Genomic DNA, 16,036 nt, shown 5'->3' with positions numbered 1-16,036 from the left:
TCTGGGGGACGGGTAGGAATAGTGGTGTTCAGGATAAATATGAGGTCATATAAATACACACACACACACACACACACACAGACACACACACACACACACACACACGAATTATAATACATTATATTATGTTCATTCAAATCCATGTTTAGATCGCCTCTCAACTGGGTAAGGGACAGGGGCAACACATACCCTAGCGCCCCCCCCCCCCAGCTTCAGAGATGCCTCCCTGACCCCTCCCCCACACCACCCCGCTTCAGACGCCTTTGCACACATCGTGTCCTTAGGAAATAAAGGATTTTTCAAACTGGTCTCGTCAAATGAATTGTTTTTCACTTCCCTCAGTCGTGAGTACGGACGATGAGTTAAGGCACTGTCCTTTGTTTGCAACCATAGTACGGGGCGGGATTGTGCTCAATCGGCTGAGTGATCGCTTGAGGACCTTGCGTCACAGGATCGAACCACCTCGGTGGATCCATTCAACTGATTGCGGGATTTTTTTAATCGTTTCAACCAGTGCAACACAACTGGTCAAACGCAGTGGTGTGTGATTTCCTTTCTGTGGGAAAGTGCATATAAAAGATCACTTGCTACTAATGGAAAAATGTAGCGGTTTCTCTCTATGACTATGTCAGAGTTACAAACATTTTGACATCCAATAGCCGATGATTGATTAATCAATGTTATCTAGTGGTGCCGGTAAACAAAACAAACATTGCAGCCATAGTAAGATGTTTCCCACTAACAGTCTATTTGGCTACACGAATTACATACTAAATGCATTGTGTTGTTTAGAATACCAGTGTCTGTATTTGTCTTTGCCGTCCTGTGTCAATGTTTTTAGAAGTCATTATTAATTTTAATTCATAAAAAACACACACACACACACACACACACACACACACACACACACACACACACACAGACATACAGACATACATAGATACATACATACATACATATATATATATATATATATATATATATATATACTACTCAAAAGAATTTAAGGGTCAGATGATATTTTCGACATTATTTTCTGAATGTCAATTATATTAGCTAGACCATAATGTCACGCATGGTATTGTTCCATTTTGACGAAAGTGGGTCTAAGCAACCCATAAATGAATTAAAATCCACTGTCATTGACACTGTCGACTAGTTCTAATGGCGAAAACATGCTTACATTTGCACGTAAATTAGGGCGAAAGCGAAAGATCTGCTAAGTGCCAATAACTTGCTTTTTCACAAAGCGCTTCATTTGCACGCTTTGCATGTGTATTCCATGTTCCCAATGCTGAATTTCCGTATAATTGGAGCTTGCGTTCGTGTACGGTGCACACTCCAAATTCGACAATGGTACGACGTCAACTGACTATCGAAGATCGAGGAAGGGCTATTGCTTGGCTTCAGGATGGCAATACGCAAAGAAATGTTGCTCTGAGACTTGGTGTCAGTCAGAGTGTCGTTGGCCGACTGTGGCAACGGTACCAAGCAACGAATTCTGTTCGAAATCGTCCACGTTCGGGAAGACCCCGAAGAGAGGACCGCTACATCACCAATATGGCTCTACAGGCTGTTCGACCACCACTCCTACCACGTCACAGAACGGCCAGGCGTCACTGGTGCACGCTTCATCTGCGGTGGCAACGTGTTCAGTGGGGTCGAGTGATGTTCACTGATGAGTCCAGGTTCAGTCTCCAGTTCAACGACGGTCGGGTTCGTGTCTACAGATGTCCTGGGGAGCGCTTTGCTGACGTTAACGTTAGACAACGTCACCGGTTCGGTGGTGGCAGCGTCATGGTGTGGGGCGGCATCTCTATCCACCACAGGACCCCCCCCCCTCTATGTGGTGGATGGCAATCTGAATGGAATCCGCTATCTGAATGAGATTATCCGGCCGTTGGTTCTCCCAGGCCTTCAGCAGATTGGCGGCGGGGCAGTTCTGCAAGATGACAATGCCAGACCCCACCGCACCAGGGTGGTAACGGACTTTCTCAGACAACAAGGTATCGCCAGGATGGATTGGCCAGCATATTCGCCTGACTTGTCCCCAATAGAGCACGCCTGGGACGAAGTAGGCAGGAGAGTTCGGGATAACCATGCCCCTCCGGCCAACCTTCATGATCTGGGTCAACGTCTTATGGCAGAGTGGCAGGCCATTCCCCAAGAGTTCTTCAGACGTCTGATCAACAGCATGAGGTAACGATGTGTCGAGTGTATTCGCGCCAGGGGTGGATTCACACACTATTAAACGAATGTTCTAATGTGTAAAATCCATGTTTGACAACCTTCAACTTTGACAGCATGTCATGTGACTTTCTTGTATACAGTGACGTTTATTTGTGGGTTTTTGTAAATATGGAACAATAAATAAAAATGTTGGTGTAGTTTACATCATCAATCTAATACACTCTGAAACTTATTTGGTTATAAATTTTTGACCCTTAAATTCTTTTGAGTAGTATATATATATATATATATATATATATATATATATATATATATATATATATATATATATTACAAAATTATTGGAAGGACAAATTCTGTATGAGCTGCTATAAACATCAGGACGACAACAAACACCTACTTTATACAAACTGAAAATATATTTTAATATGTAGTTGTACTCACTAAAAAGGCTCCGTATGTCGTAAGCATGTTACCATGGCAGCAAACCCAGGATAGTCCCTTTAAACAACGACCACCCGTTCGCAAATGCGTATATACGTATGCGTTATTCGTATACGTAAGAAATGGTTCCGTACAAATTAATAGGTATGAATATATTCGTTAACCCATTATCCGTTACGTTAAACACGAACATTTAACGTTTGCTGCTACTAATAATGTACCACGGATCCTTTATAATATAAAATCGATCGGTTTGCCTCTACCGATGTGGTGACTAATTATAAGAATCCATCAATTGTGTGTGGAAATGTTAACTGTAACTGATTCTCCAAGTTTAGATGATGGAATTGATGCAACTATGTTACGGTTTGTGTTAATGCGTACATAAAGAAAAAACAGATATTAAATAGTTATTTAAGTAGTTATTAAATGTAAAATTAACAATTCATAGGGTGTATCCCAGTGAACACGACACTAGGTTCATGGTTATTATAATTCAAATAATCATTGTGTTCATATAATTCTAACCGATTGTATAATTAGAAGTTGATCAGTTAGTGAAAACCGACTACAGTTATATAGACGATGCAATTCCAATAAATTCCCAAGACTAGATGTTACTAGTTGTGTGTGCCCTTACTCCTTTCCATCAGTACAATATTTTAGAAATACACGAGACAGCGGCTTTAATATGCAATAAGAAAATAATTAAAGCAAGGTTCTGGTTTAAAGGGACATTCCTGAGTTTGCTGCAATTTGTGTGATGTTTTCGACTAACAGAGACTTTTTAACGATTGTAATTACATATCAAATATATTTTTCTGCATAATATATTAGTGGCTGTATATTAAACGTATTTCTGATCGTTCTTATATCTGTACTAGGTTATATTTCATTTTATTTTCTAAAATATATTTTTTTCGTACGTACGAAATTATTTAAAGACAAAATCCAGTTTGAGCTTATTACAAATATTAAGACGACCAGAAACACATTGAGTATACAAACACTGACATTCTAAACAACAAAATATATTTAATATGTAAGTTTAATCGTAGAATTAGTTTATTAGTTGGAAACATCTTACAATGTAGCAAACTCAGGAATGTCCCTTTAATACGGTTATTTCGTGAAAGATAAAAGAAGAAAGAAAATTTTCAGAATAATGTTGTTAGCTTTTTTTTTCCTCAATAAATTGCACCATTGACATTAAACGCAAAACGTAAATAAAGGGACCAAAACAAAAATACATCCATCTGCCAGACAGTGTAATAGCGTATCATTTATAATTATATAAAATAGGTAAACATTCCTTCAATGATATGTAGAACATATTTTAAGTTATTTAATTAAAATATCAGTTATTTTGTTCTGTTTATTTTAATTAATATGTTAAGTAACATTTATTTACTAATGTTTATTTTTGAAATATATTATGTCTCTAAATAACACCAAGGGGCGGGACGTAACTCAGAGGTAAAGCACTCGCCTGATGCACGGTCGGTGTGGGATCGATCCCCGTCGGTGGGCCCATTGGGCCATTTCTCGTTGTAGCCAGTGCACCGCGACTGGTATATCAAAGGCCGTGGTATGTGATATCCTGTTTGTGAGATGGTGCATATAAAAGACCCTTTGCTACTAATGGACAAATGTAGCGGGTTTCCTCTAAGACTATACGTCAAAGTTACCAAATGTTTGACATCCAATAGCCGATGATTAATAAAGCAATGTGCTCTAGTGGCGTCGTTAAACAAAACAAACATACTTTTTAACTAAATAACACCAACGTTATTTAAAAATAATCAAGAAAACTTACTTTAATAAAAGAAGTGCTTACCTTTGCAATCTCGTGTTTGTTGATGGACAAACAAGCATGCATATACGACGTTTCCACGCCAGCATTGCTGTGCAATGTTACAAGGCAAAAGACAACCCAATGCGACTAACGCCAAAGAGAATAGTCCATGCATTTTGTGCAGACCCAACATTTTACAGATCTTATAGCACTTTTTATATGTTCGATTACGTCATCTTTCTGAAAGGATGTGTTGAATGCAGTTCATAATGCATGAATTACTTAATGGATGACGGCAACGAATGACAGGTGCATATGCAACTGCATATTTTGCAAACTGAAGCCTTGGAAGTTGGTCATTTAATATGCAGACAAGTATGCATGTGTTTGTTGCGTGCAATACACTTTCAAATGAGGTGAGATGTTTATAAGAAGAGGCATAATAATAATAATAATAATAATAATAATAATAATAATAATAATAATAATAATAATAATAATCATCATCATCATCATCAATCATAAGAATAAGAATAATAAATAAATAAATAAAATAATAAGAAATGAAATAAATAATAAGAAAAAGAAGACTAAAAATCGTGCCCTCTGCATATACATAAACTATGAGTCATGTGCGACATAGTGTCTTCCGGATGTTGAATGAATTGTAGTGGTGTCCGGTTTTGTATAATTCTCCAGAAACACGTAATCGCCTATATGCTATTATTTAACTTGTTTGAACTCTGCTCTGGGCAAATAACTCCACTGCTTATGAGTCCGTCCACGCATTAGAACAATATCAGGAAGGAAACTAAGGGTGTTACATGATATTAATAAGACTAATTAGACCATGGTATATACAGTTTCATCGAACGATAGGAAGACACTTGTGCGATTTGTTGTCTGATATGAACAAACTTTCTCCAACACACCTCTCTCTCTCTCTCTCTCTCTCTCTCTCTCTCTCTCTCTCTCTCTCTCTCTCTCTCTCTCTCTCTCTCTCTCTCTCTCTCTCTCCATCCCTACCAGTATATATGTCTGTCTCTCGAGCTCAAACAAATGAAATTTATTGTTTGGCAGACACAAATATAGAGGGTACAAGACGTAGAATTTGACCATGATCAACTCCATCTACAGTGATGTAAATGCATTTACATTTAAAACTTCATCCTCACCCACTGGTTGGACAGGATATGCTCCTCTTTCGCGAACACCTGATGTCACCACTGTTTTTACAGTGATTCGTGAGTGCCTGCCATCACAGCTGTATATATTCCATTAAGCTCTATCGATCCTGGGCCAGTTTTGGTTTTCTAAGTTAGTCTTGAGAGTGGCAATCCAACTACGGGCGGTGCAAGATGGAATGAATGACTGAATGAATGTTTAACGACACCCCAGCACGAAAAATACATCGGCTATTGGGTGTCAAACTATGGTAAGATGGATGACACATACTGTTACGTACCTCCTAGGGGATTGACGGTCCTTATAAGGACGAGCACCTGGTCATGGAAGCAGTTACAACTTTGCCGAACTTCCTTTCGACTCTGTCTTGTGCAGATATACGGTTGTGATATCGGAATACTGTTTTGTCGTTCAGATTCAGTAGCAACGGTTTATATGAAGTGTATGCTATATTTGCTCTCGCACTGGTATTTGCCTCCAGATCGTTAAAGGAACATTCCTGAGTTTGGTGCAATTTTTAAGATGTTATCGATTAAAGGGAATGTTTAACAATTGCAATTACATATCAGATATATTTTTCTGCATAATATATTATTAAACCTGTTTCTGATCGTTCTAATATTTGTACTAGGTTAAATTTCATTTTATTTCCTAAAATATATATTTTTCGTACGTACTAAATTATTTGAAGACAAAATCAAGTTTGAGCTTCTTACAAATATTAAGACGACCAGAAACACATTGAATATACACACACTGATATTCTAAACAAGAAAATATATTTAATATGTAAGTTTAATCGTAGAATTATTTTATTAGTCAGAAACATCTTACAATGCAGCAAACTCAAGAATGTCCCTGTAATAATGCATGCGACCTAACGTGTTTTTGCAGGACAGTGTTACTTTGTGAAGGAACGTAGACCTATTCTGCAGTTGTGCCACAATGAACTCCAGGATATTCTGCTTGGTTGTCATGAGTGTTAGTGTAATTTGTAAGTGTACTGGTAAGTTTAGCGTTTATTTCTTTATTTAAAGGCATACATGTATTTATTTGATATACATTTAGTGTACACACTAGAGTCGAGTCTTAAATAGCTGTATCTCACTTTCGTTACAATTTATTCTCTACCTTCGAGGGAGAAAATTGTAACAAAAGTTATTTATGTTTTAAAAACATTTTCCATTTTGGGATTTGCGTACAGTGTTAAATGTTTATGTTTTGACAAATATTTCTTTATGAAATAGCAATATTTAGTTTGTGTTACCGTCACACCATATCAGAAATGAATTAAATGCACTATATATAACCATGCTACGTTAAAAAAATATATTTGATATGTAATTATAATCGTTAAAAAGTCTTTGTTAGTCGATAAGATCTTAAAACGTGCAGCAAACTCAGGAATGTCCCTTTAATGCATTTGTGGGCATCGAAATGTTTTGATACATCTACTAGCCAATATGATAGTAACTACCACATATTCAAATTCGTATAATATAGTTCGAAACGTGTTTCATTTGGATGCACATTCGGTCTTGGTAAGCTATGGCATAGTTGTGCTTGCTTTTACTGGCTGTGCGCGATTCACCTAGCAAACAAAGAAGATCTTCCTACTTTATATCAAGATTAAGCATTAAAGGAGATGGCTACCTACATCCATAATATTACCACTGTTAAGAGATTTCCCACCTGAAACGTTTACCTTTGCATTGCAATCACTGTCAGTGACGTATCGAACCTTTCTAAAAAAACCCCAGTTATTATATATACTACTCAAAAGAATTTAAGGGTCAGACGATATTTTCGACATTATTTTCTGAATGTCAATTATATTAGCTAGACCATAATGTCACGCATGGTATCGTTCCATTTTGACGAAAGTGGGTCTAAGCAACCCATCAATGAATTAAAATCCACTGTCATTGACACTGTCGACTAGTTCTAATGGCGAAAACATGCTTACATTTGCACGTAAATTAGGGCGAAAGCGAAAGATCTGCTAAGTGCCCATAACTTGCTTTTTCACAAAGCGCTTCATTTGCACGCTTTGCACGTGTATTCCATGTTCCCAATGCTGAATTTCCGTATAATTGGAGCTTGCGTTCGCGTACGGTGCACACTCCAAATTCAACAATGGTATGACGTCAACTGACTATCGAAGATCGAGGAAGGGCTATTGCTTGGCTTCAGGATGGCAATACGCAAAGAAATGTTACTCTGAGACTTGGTGTCAGCCAGAGTGTCGTTGGCCGACTGTGGCAACGGTACCAAGCAACGAATTCTGTTCGAAATCGTCCACGTTCGGGAAGACCCCGAAGCACTACAAATAGAGAGGACCGCTACATCACCAATATGGCTCTACGTCAACGCACAACCACTGCACGCCGATTACGTGACAATCTGCGGACTGCGACTGGAACTCGAGTGTCTGATCAAACCATACACAATCGTCTGAGAGCCAATAATCTACGCTGCCGTCGCCAGGCTGTTCGACCACCACTCCTACCACGTCACAGAACGGCCAGACGTCACTGGTGCACACTTCATCTGCGGTGGCAACGTGTTCAGTGGGGTCGAGTGATGTTCACTGATGAGTCCAGGTTTAGTCTCCAGTTCAACGACGGTCGGGATCGTGTCTACAGACGTCCTGGGGAGCGCTTCGCTGACGTTAACGTTAGACAACGTCACCGGTTCGGTGGTGGCAGCGTCATGGTGTGGGGCGGCATCTCTATCCACCACAGGACCCCCCTCTATGTGGTGGATGGCAATGTGAATGGAATCCGCTATCTGAATGAGATTATCCGGCCGTTGGTTCTCCCAGGCCTTCAGCAGATTGGCGGCGGGGCAGTTCTGCAGGATGACAATGCCAGACACCACCGCGCCAGGGTGGTAACGGACTTTCTCAGACAACAAGGTATCGCCAGGATGGATTGGCCAGCATATTCGCCTGACTTGGCCCCAATAGAGCACCCCTTGGGACGAATTAGGCAGGAGAGTTCGGGATAACCATGCCCCTCCGGCCAACCTTCATGATCTGGGTCAACTTCTTATGGCAGAGTGGCAGGCCATTCCCCAAAAGTTCTTCAGACGTCTGATCAACAGCATGAGGCAACGATGTGTCGAGTGTATTCGCACCAGGGGTGGATTCACACACTATTAAACGAATGTTCTAATGTGTAAAATCCATGTTTGACAACCTTCAACTTTGACAGCATGTCATGTGACTTTCTTGTATACAGTGACGTTTATTTGTGGGTTTTTGTAAATATGGAACAATAAATTAAATTTTTGGTGTAGTTTACATCATCAATCTAATACACTCTGATACTTATTTGGTTATAACTTTTTGACCCTTAAATTCTTTTGAGTAGTAATATATAGACGTACGGTATCTGTTGACGGTGAATAGTCCGATATGGAGGTAAAATGCTAACTAGCAGCTTCCCTGAAATACGTTAACTGTCATATTAGAATCCATAGTATAGCTAGAGCTTGGATAGATACTAAAAGGCAAAAGTTAGTGTGACACACAAAAGACAAAGATAATTGATGATAAGTGTTTACTGCCGTGTATGGAACATTATAACATGGAAAGAGAAATGTCTGAAGGTATGGAAACGAGCAATAGTCCATGAAAAGGGCGCACCTGCCATATGCAAATGAGCCACATCACTAGAGGGGGTCCAGAGCAAAGTTCACACAGTCAGTGGCGAGTGTGTCCACCTTGAGCATTGATGCAGGCCTGACATCGTCGTCTCATTGAGGCCACTAAACGCTGGAGAAAGAGATGGTACGGGCTGTCGGGTTTTTTCTGACTTCTGGACTTCTGAAGGCTGCACAGAGTGTCAATGATTTGTGACTGAATGTCTGGCCTTTTATGGTGAACACTGGACAGCATTTCTCCCGAAGATTCCATGTTTCTTGCACAAAGTATGCAATCGCTACAACAAAAGCTTGGTTGCATTTGTTTGAGCTGTTTCATGCACATTTTCTCTGGTTTACATCCACAAATCCATTTACAAATGTATTACTCCAAACAATCCATGTCACAATAACTTTTGCCTTTGAGTATATTGCACTAGTCCGACATTGTGTCAAACATGATGCAGGGGACAACATAATTTAGAATGTGTTCACTTATCTGAGTATGAGTTTCCCGGTGTACGGAATCAAAGGTATCCATGTCAACTCTTTGGATTTTTTCAACATCACGCATACGTTTGCTGTACATTTGCGCTCTGAACTGGAACTATTACATTAATTAATTTTTTTTTTTAAACATGTTTGCCGCACTGCACTCGCGCCCTGCTGTTCACACCAAATCCGAACTTTTACGGTGCAAAACGAAAATGGTTTTGAAGTTACTTCATTCAATCATTCACAGAAATCGGGGCGGGAAGTAACCCAATGGTAAAGTGTTCGCTTGATGCGCGGTCGGTCAAGGATCGATCCCCGTCGGGCTATTTCTTGTTCCAGCCAGTGTTCCACAACTGGTGTAACTAAGGCCGTGGTATGTACTGTCCAGTCTGTGGTATGGTGCATATAAAAGATTCCTTGCTGCTAATCGAAACGAGTAGCCCATGAAATGGCGACAGCGGGTTTCCTCTCTCAATATGTCTGACGCCATATAACCGTAAATAAAATGTGTTGAGTGCGTCGTTAAATAAAACATTTCCTTCGTTTATTCATTCACAGAGGGACGGGATGTAGCCCAGTGGTAAAGCGTTCGCTTGATGCGCGGTGGGTCTGGGATCGATCCCCGTCGGTGGGCCCATTGGGGTATTTCTCGTTTCAGCCAGTGCACCACGACTGGTATATCAAAGGCCGTGGTATCAGCTATTCTGTCTGTGGGATAGTGCATATAAAAGATCCCATACTACTAATGGAAAAAAAATGTAGCGGGTTTCTTCTCTATGACTGTGTCAAAATGACCATATGTTTGACATCCAATAGCCGATGATTAATAAATCAGTGTGCTCTAGTGGTGTCGTTAAACAAAACAAACTTCTTCATTCACAGAAATCGTGCGGTAAAAAGAATAACAAAAACAAAAGGAATATGGGAAACGCACTGGTAACCACACCAATCGCTGAATGACAGATTTCCGTGCGATTATCGATGCGGTGTTCTGTTTGGGTTTTTTTTTGGTTGGCAAACTGCCAGCCACATGAAACTTCTTCACGTATCTGTTGATTTCTTGGGATTTCACAATTCAAAACATGTAAACATGAAGCAATGACCGTGTGCGTTCGGAACTGCTTGCTCTGCTGGAATAGCTGCTGTTAAAGCGCGGTTTTTGGTGTGAACGTCCCTTTAATGAGCTCCGGTGAAAAATGATTGAATGTGTAACAAAACCTCAGCACGATAGATGCAGCAGCTGGTGTCCTCCCATTTTGCCTACAACCCACTTTGCCTACACTCAGTTTGCCTACAACCCACTTTGCCTACACGCAGTATGAAAAGATGCCATCCCCAGTTAAAAGTGGAGCATTCCATGTATGGTCCCTATGTATAAAAATAACATGACAAAATAATATACTCTTCAAAAAAAGAAACGCAAAAGGGTACAAATGGGTTATAACTCCGATTTTATGTTTCCTACCGGTTCATGCTTTGTGAATATAAGGTCATTGCATGTCCCAAACACATTCCCACGGTTACATTCGATAAAACGCAGCTACTGTACAATAAAGTTCCAAAATGTGAATATTCGCAAAAACGCAGCCACGTGCAAACCATGTCACCACTGCACGTGCGTTGTCTGCACGTACAACATGAACACCGACAGTATAAAAGTGCAGGGTGTTCGCTTGCCTGGCCTCTGTATCTGGCCGACAGTTGACAATCCAGGACATGCCACGTCTCAGTGAACCGCAGAGAAACAATGCCATCGGCCGACTAGACGCAGGCGAATCCAGAACGGCCGTTGCCAGGGCATTCCATGTGTCCCCAAGCACCATCTCCAGACTGTGGGACCGTTACCAGCAACATGGATCAACACGTGACCTCCCTAGATCCGGTCGACCACGGGTCACTACCCCCGGGCAGGACCGCTACATCCGGGTACGCCACCTTCGGGAACGATTGACTACTGCCACCTCCACAGCCGCAGCAATACCAGGTTTGCGCAGGATATCCGACCAGACCGTACGGAACCGCCTACGTGAGGTAGGAATTCGTGCCAGACGTCCAGTTCGAGGTGTCATCTTAACACCACAACACCGTCGACTCCGACTGCAGTGGTGCCAGATTCATCGACAATGGCCTCAACTGCGATGGAGACAGGTGTGGTTCAGTGACGAGTCCCGATTTCTGCTCCGACGTCATGATGGAAGATGTCGCGTGTATAGGCGTCGTGGTGAACGTTATGCGGCAAACTGCGTGCAGGAAGTGGACAGATTCGGCGGGGGTAGTGTCATGGTGTGGGCAGCCATCTCACACACTGGCAGAACTGACCTGGTCCACGTGCAGGGCAACCTGAATGCACAGGGCTACATTGACCAGATCCTCCGGCCACACATCGTTCCAGTTATGGCCAACGCCAACGCAGTGTTCCAACATGACAACGCCAGGCCTCACACAGCACGTCTCACAACGGCTTTCCTACAGAACAACAACATTAATGTCCTTCCTTGGCCATCGATATCACCGGATTTGAACCCAATTGAGCATCTATGGGACGAGTTGGACCGACGCCTCCGACAGCGACAACCACAGCCCCAGACCCTGCCCGAGCTGGCAGCAGCCTTGCAGGCCGAGTGGGCCACCATCCCCCGGGACGTCATCCGTACTCTGGTTGCTTCAATGGGTAGGCGGTGCCAGGCAGTTGTCAACACACGCGGAGGCCACACCCGGTATTGACTCCAGATGACCTTGACCTTGGTGGTGTGTCCTATCACTTACTCACAATGGACTAGAGTGAATTGTGAACAATCCTGCAACATTTGGTAATTATCGGACTCACCATTCAATAATTAAATCAATTCTCCAAATGTTACGACAATGTGGTTTTGCGTTTCTTCTTTTGAAGAGTATATGACAAACACATATTTTATTATAAAACCGATTAACATCACACAACAAAAACAATTAAACTATAAAATGACCTCACAAATATTCAACAAATATTTTGTACTAAGTTGAAGTTTAATCCTATATCAAAGAATCATGAAGGCCATTTCACTTTGATCACATATTAAAGATCACAGCATGGGATCATTGGACTAATACTAATCACCATAAAGAGCATGAAATCACCTTTGTGCAACTAAGCTCCAATTACATTACTTATGTTCATTATAGTCTTAATTGTTTATGTAATACAATATTTTTATATTGGTTTAAGACACAAAATAATAGGTATTGTCCCACTATGAACTGGGGATGTCACTTTTTCACATTGTAGGCAAACTGAGTGTAGGCATACTGGGTTGTAGGCAAAATGGGTGGGAACCCATCAGCTATTGGGTGTCAAACAAAGGGACGCACATGAAAGAATCGATTGTAATTCTCAATATAAAAATTCAAAAGTTAGATTAAAATATCGTAAAGAGTTGTGAACTAAAACTGTTTTGTATTTTGTAGTGATTTTGTTTTCGTCTCAAATAAAAACTCGACATTGGCAAACCAAATAATAAATATCTCAGAATTAGTTTAAAAGGCCATTTTCTCTTTGGCTTATATAATATTGGCCTCAAATTCTTGTTTTAGGGTCCTCTAATTACACCTAGTTAATCAGTAATTGTTTAAACGTTATTTGATATAGTAACATCGATGAACATGACTACAGACATTGATAATAAGGGTTATGCTTGCAAATATGCATCTTCTCGTGCCAAGGTACCGTTCCGTATAGTATACTGCATTTCGTATTACGCTATAGATAAGGAATGGAACCTTCGCTAGCGAAGATAGCACATGTGATGGTTATTAATGAATGTATGGAAATTTATGTATGTATATATAGATGTGTGTATACGTATGTGTCTGTGTATGCATGGGCGGGACGTAGCCCAGTGGTAAAGCATTCGCTTGATGCGCGGTCGATCTAGGATCGATCCCCGACGGTAGACCCATTGGGCTATTTCTCTTCCCAGCCAGTGCTCCACAACTGGTGTAACAAAGGCCGTGGTATGTACTATCCTGTCTGTGGGATGGTGCATGTAAAAGATCCCTTGCTGCTAATCGAAAAGAGTAGCCCATGAAGTGGCGACAGTGGGTTTCCTCTCTCAATGTCTGTGCGGACCTTAGCCATATGTCCGACGCCACATAACCGTAAATAAAATGTGTTGAGTGCGTCGTTAAATAAAACATTTCCTTCCTTCCTGTGTATGTATATAGGTACATATATGTTTGCACACTACAATATATGCGTGTATGTATGTACGTTTGCATGTGTGTGTGTGTGTGTGTGTGTGTGTGTGTGTGTGTGTGTATGTGCAGTCCTTTTCATGAGGTGGGGGATATATAGACGTCACGGACTCTAAAACTCAACCTTCAAACCCAACTCCGACGGCCCTGTTACTGAAGTGTTATCTGTTTCAATGGTATATGCCTGTTTTGTTCCCAGGTCTACCATCTCGCCGTACGACGTATCCGACGACTCCCGGGCCCCCCACCACAACAGCCGAGTGTAAAACAGGGGATTCCACACAACGCAATTGCTATGCCTTTTACTGTTACAACGGGCGTTGGCAGCCGTTTGAATTTATTAAAAGCGAACATTGCTGCAAAACGCATGTCCCTCCACATCCAATGTGCTATGAGATCTTCCCAGGTATGGTACAGGTACTAATGGTTGCACATTAATTACTCCATAGTTCAAGACCATTTCTATGTCAGAATATTGTCTATAGGGCAATGTGACTACTTGTTTTAGGGAGTACTCTTCCTTGACAAGTACCTTGTAAAAAAAATCAGTATGGGTCAACTACTAAAAGTTTCAGTTAAAGGGAGTGTGCTGCAATTTTTAAGATGTTATTGACTGACAACGACTTTTTAACGATTGTAATTACATATCAAATATATTTTTCTGCATGAAATGTTAGTGGCTGTATATTAAACGTGTTTCTGATCGTTCTAGTATTTGTACTAGGTTAAATTTCATTTTATTTCCTAGAATTTATTTTTCGTACGTACGAAATTATTTCAAGAGAAAATCCAGTTTGGGCTTCTTACAAATATTAAGACGACCAGAAACACATTGCATATACAGACACCGATATTCTAAACAAGAAAATATATTTAATATGTAAGTTTAATCGTAGAAATATTTTATTAGTCGGAAACATCTTACAATGCAGCAAACTCAGGAATGTCCCTTTAAGGTGTTACAAGTAATTTCACGACATATGGTGCCTAATGTGTTGAGTTGAATTTCTCTGTTTAAAGAGTTCTGTTTTAACTAGATACTACGTCATTTGTGTTATATCAAAAACGATAGGTTTGTGTTCTTTAATTACCCCACTAGCCTCGGATAGCCGATGTATTTTTCGTGCTGGGGTGTTGTTAAACATTTATTCATTCCACTAGCATCGGTGTGGTTAAACCATCGGACATAAGGCTGGTAGGTACAGGGTTCTCAGCCCGGTACCGGCTCCCATCCAGAGCGAGTTCTAATGACTGAGTGGGTAGGCGTAAGACCACTACACCCTCTTCTTGCTCACTAACCACTAACAATTAACAACTAACCCACTGTCCTGGACAGACAGTCCAGATAGTTGAGGTGTGTGTGCTCGGGACAGCGTGCTTGAACCTTAATTGAATATAAGCACGACAATAAGTTGAAATAAATGAATGTAATGAATAATGATACCACTAGAACATATTGATTTATTAATCGTCGGCTATTGGGTGTCAATCATTTTATAAGTCTCACATATAGTGTGGATGACACACACACACACAAACACACACACACACACACACACGCACACACAGATATACAACACATACAACACTCACACTCACATTCACACTCTCACACTCTCTCTCTCTCTCTCTCTCTCTCTCTCTCTCTCTCTCTCTCTCTCTCTCTCTCTCTCTCTCTCTCTCTCTCTCTCTCTCTCACACACACACACACGCACACACAGATATACAACACATACAACACTCACATTCACACTCACACTCTATCTCTCTCACACACACACACTCACACACACACACACACACACACACACACACACACACACACACACACACACACACACACACACACACACACACACACACAAATACAAACCCAAGATTTCAGCTTTAAAAACAAATACAGTACAGGTCGTTTGGTTAAATAGTCTCGTTATCTTTCAGAACTTGGAAGTACGCCATCCTGGATTGGTTAGAAAAGGTGTGTGTATGTATCTATTAAGAGATAACACATAATCACGGTTTGCTTAATAAAACGAATATTCAATTCTC

General features: G+C 40.7%; 2 long non-coding RNA genes across 2 annotated transcripts in view; one reads left to right on the top strand and one right to left on the bottom strand.

Moving 5' to 3' along the window:
* The window catches only part of LOC121378259, a 25,556-nt gene extending 20,949 nt beyond the window's left edge, over positions 1-4,607 (bottom strand). Inside the window, exon 1 of the long non-coding RNA XR_005958695.1 lies at positions 4,472-4,607. This is a non-coding gene — a long non-coding RNA (uncharacterized LOC121378259). The remainder of the gene's footprint in view (positions 1-4,471) is intronic.
* The window catches only part of LOC121378257, a 21,909-nt gene extending 5,873 nt beyond the window's left edge, over positions 1-16,036 (top strand). The window contains exons 2-4 of the long non-coding RNA XR_005958693.1: positions 6,509-6,620; positions 14,187-14,393; positions 15,929-16,036. This is a non-coding gene — a long non-coding RNA (uncharacterized LOC121378257). The remainder of the gene's footprint in view (positions 1-6,508; positions 6,621-14,186; positions 14,394-15,928) is intronic.

This window comes from Gigantopelta aegis, chromosome 8 (assembly GCF_016097555.1).
Source record: "Gigantopelta aegis isolate Gae_Host chromosome 8, Gae_host_genome, whole genome shotgun sequence".
Taxonomy (NCBI): Eukaryota; Metazoa; Mollusca; class Gastropoda; order Neomphalida; family Peltospiridae; genus Gigantopelta; species Gigantopelta aegis.
Note: the sequence above shows the minus strand (reverse complement) of the source record. Positions and strands in the feature narration are given on the sequence as shown.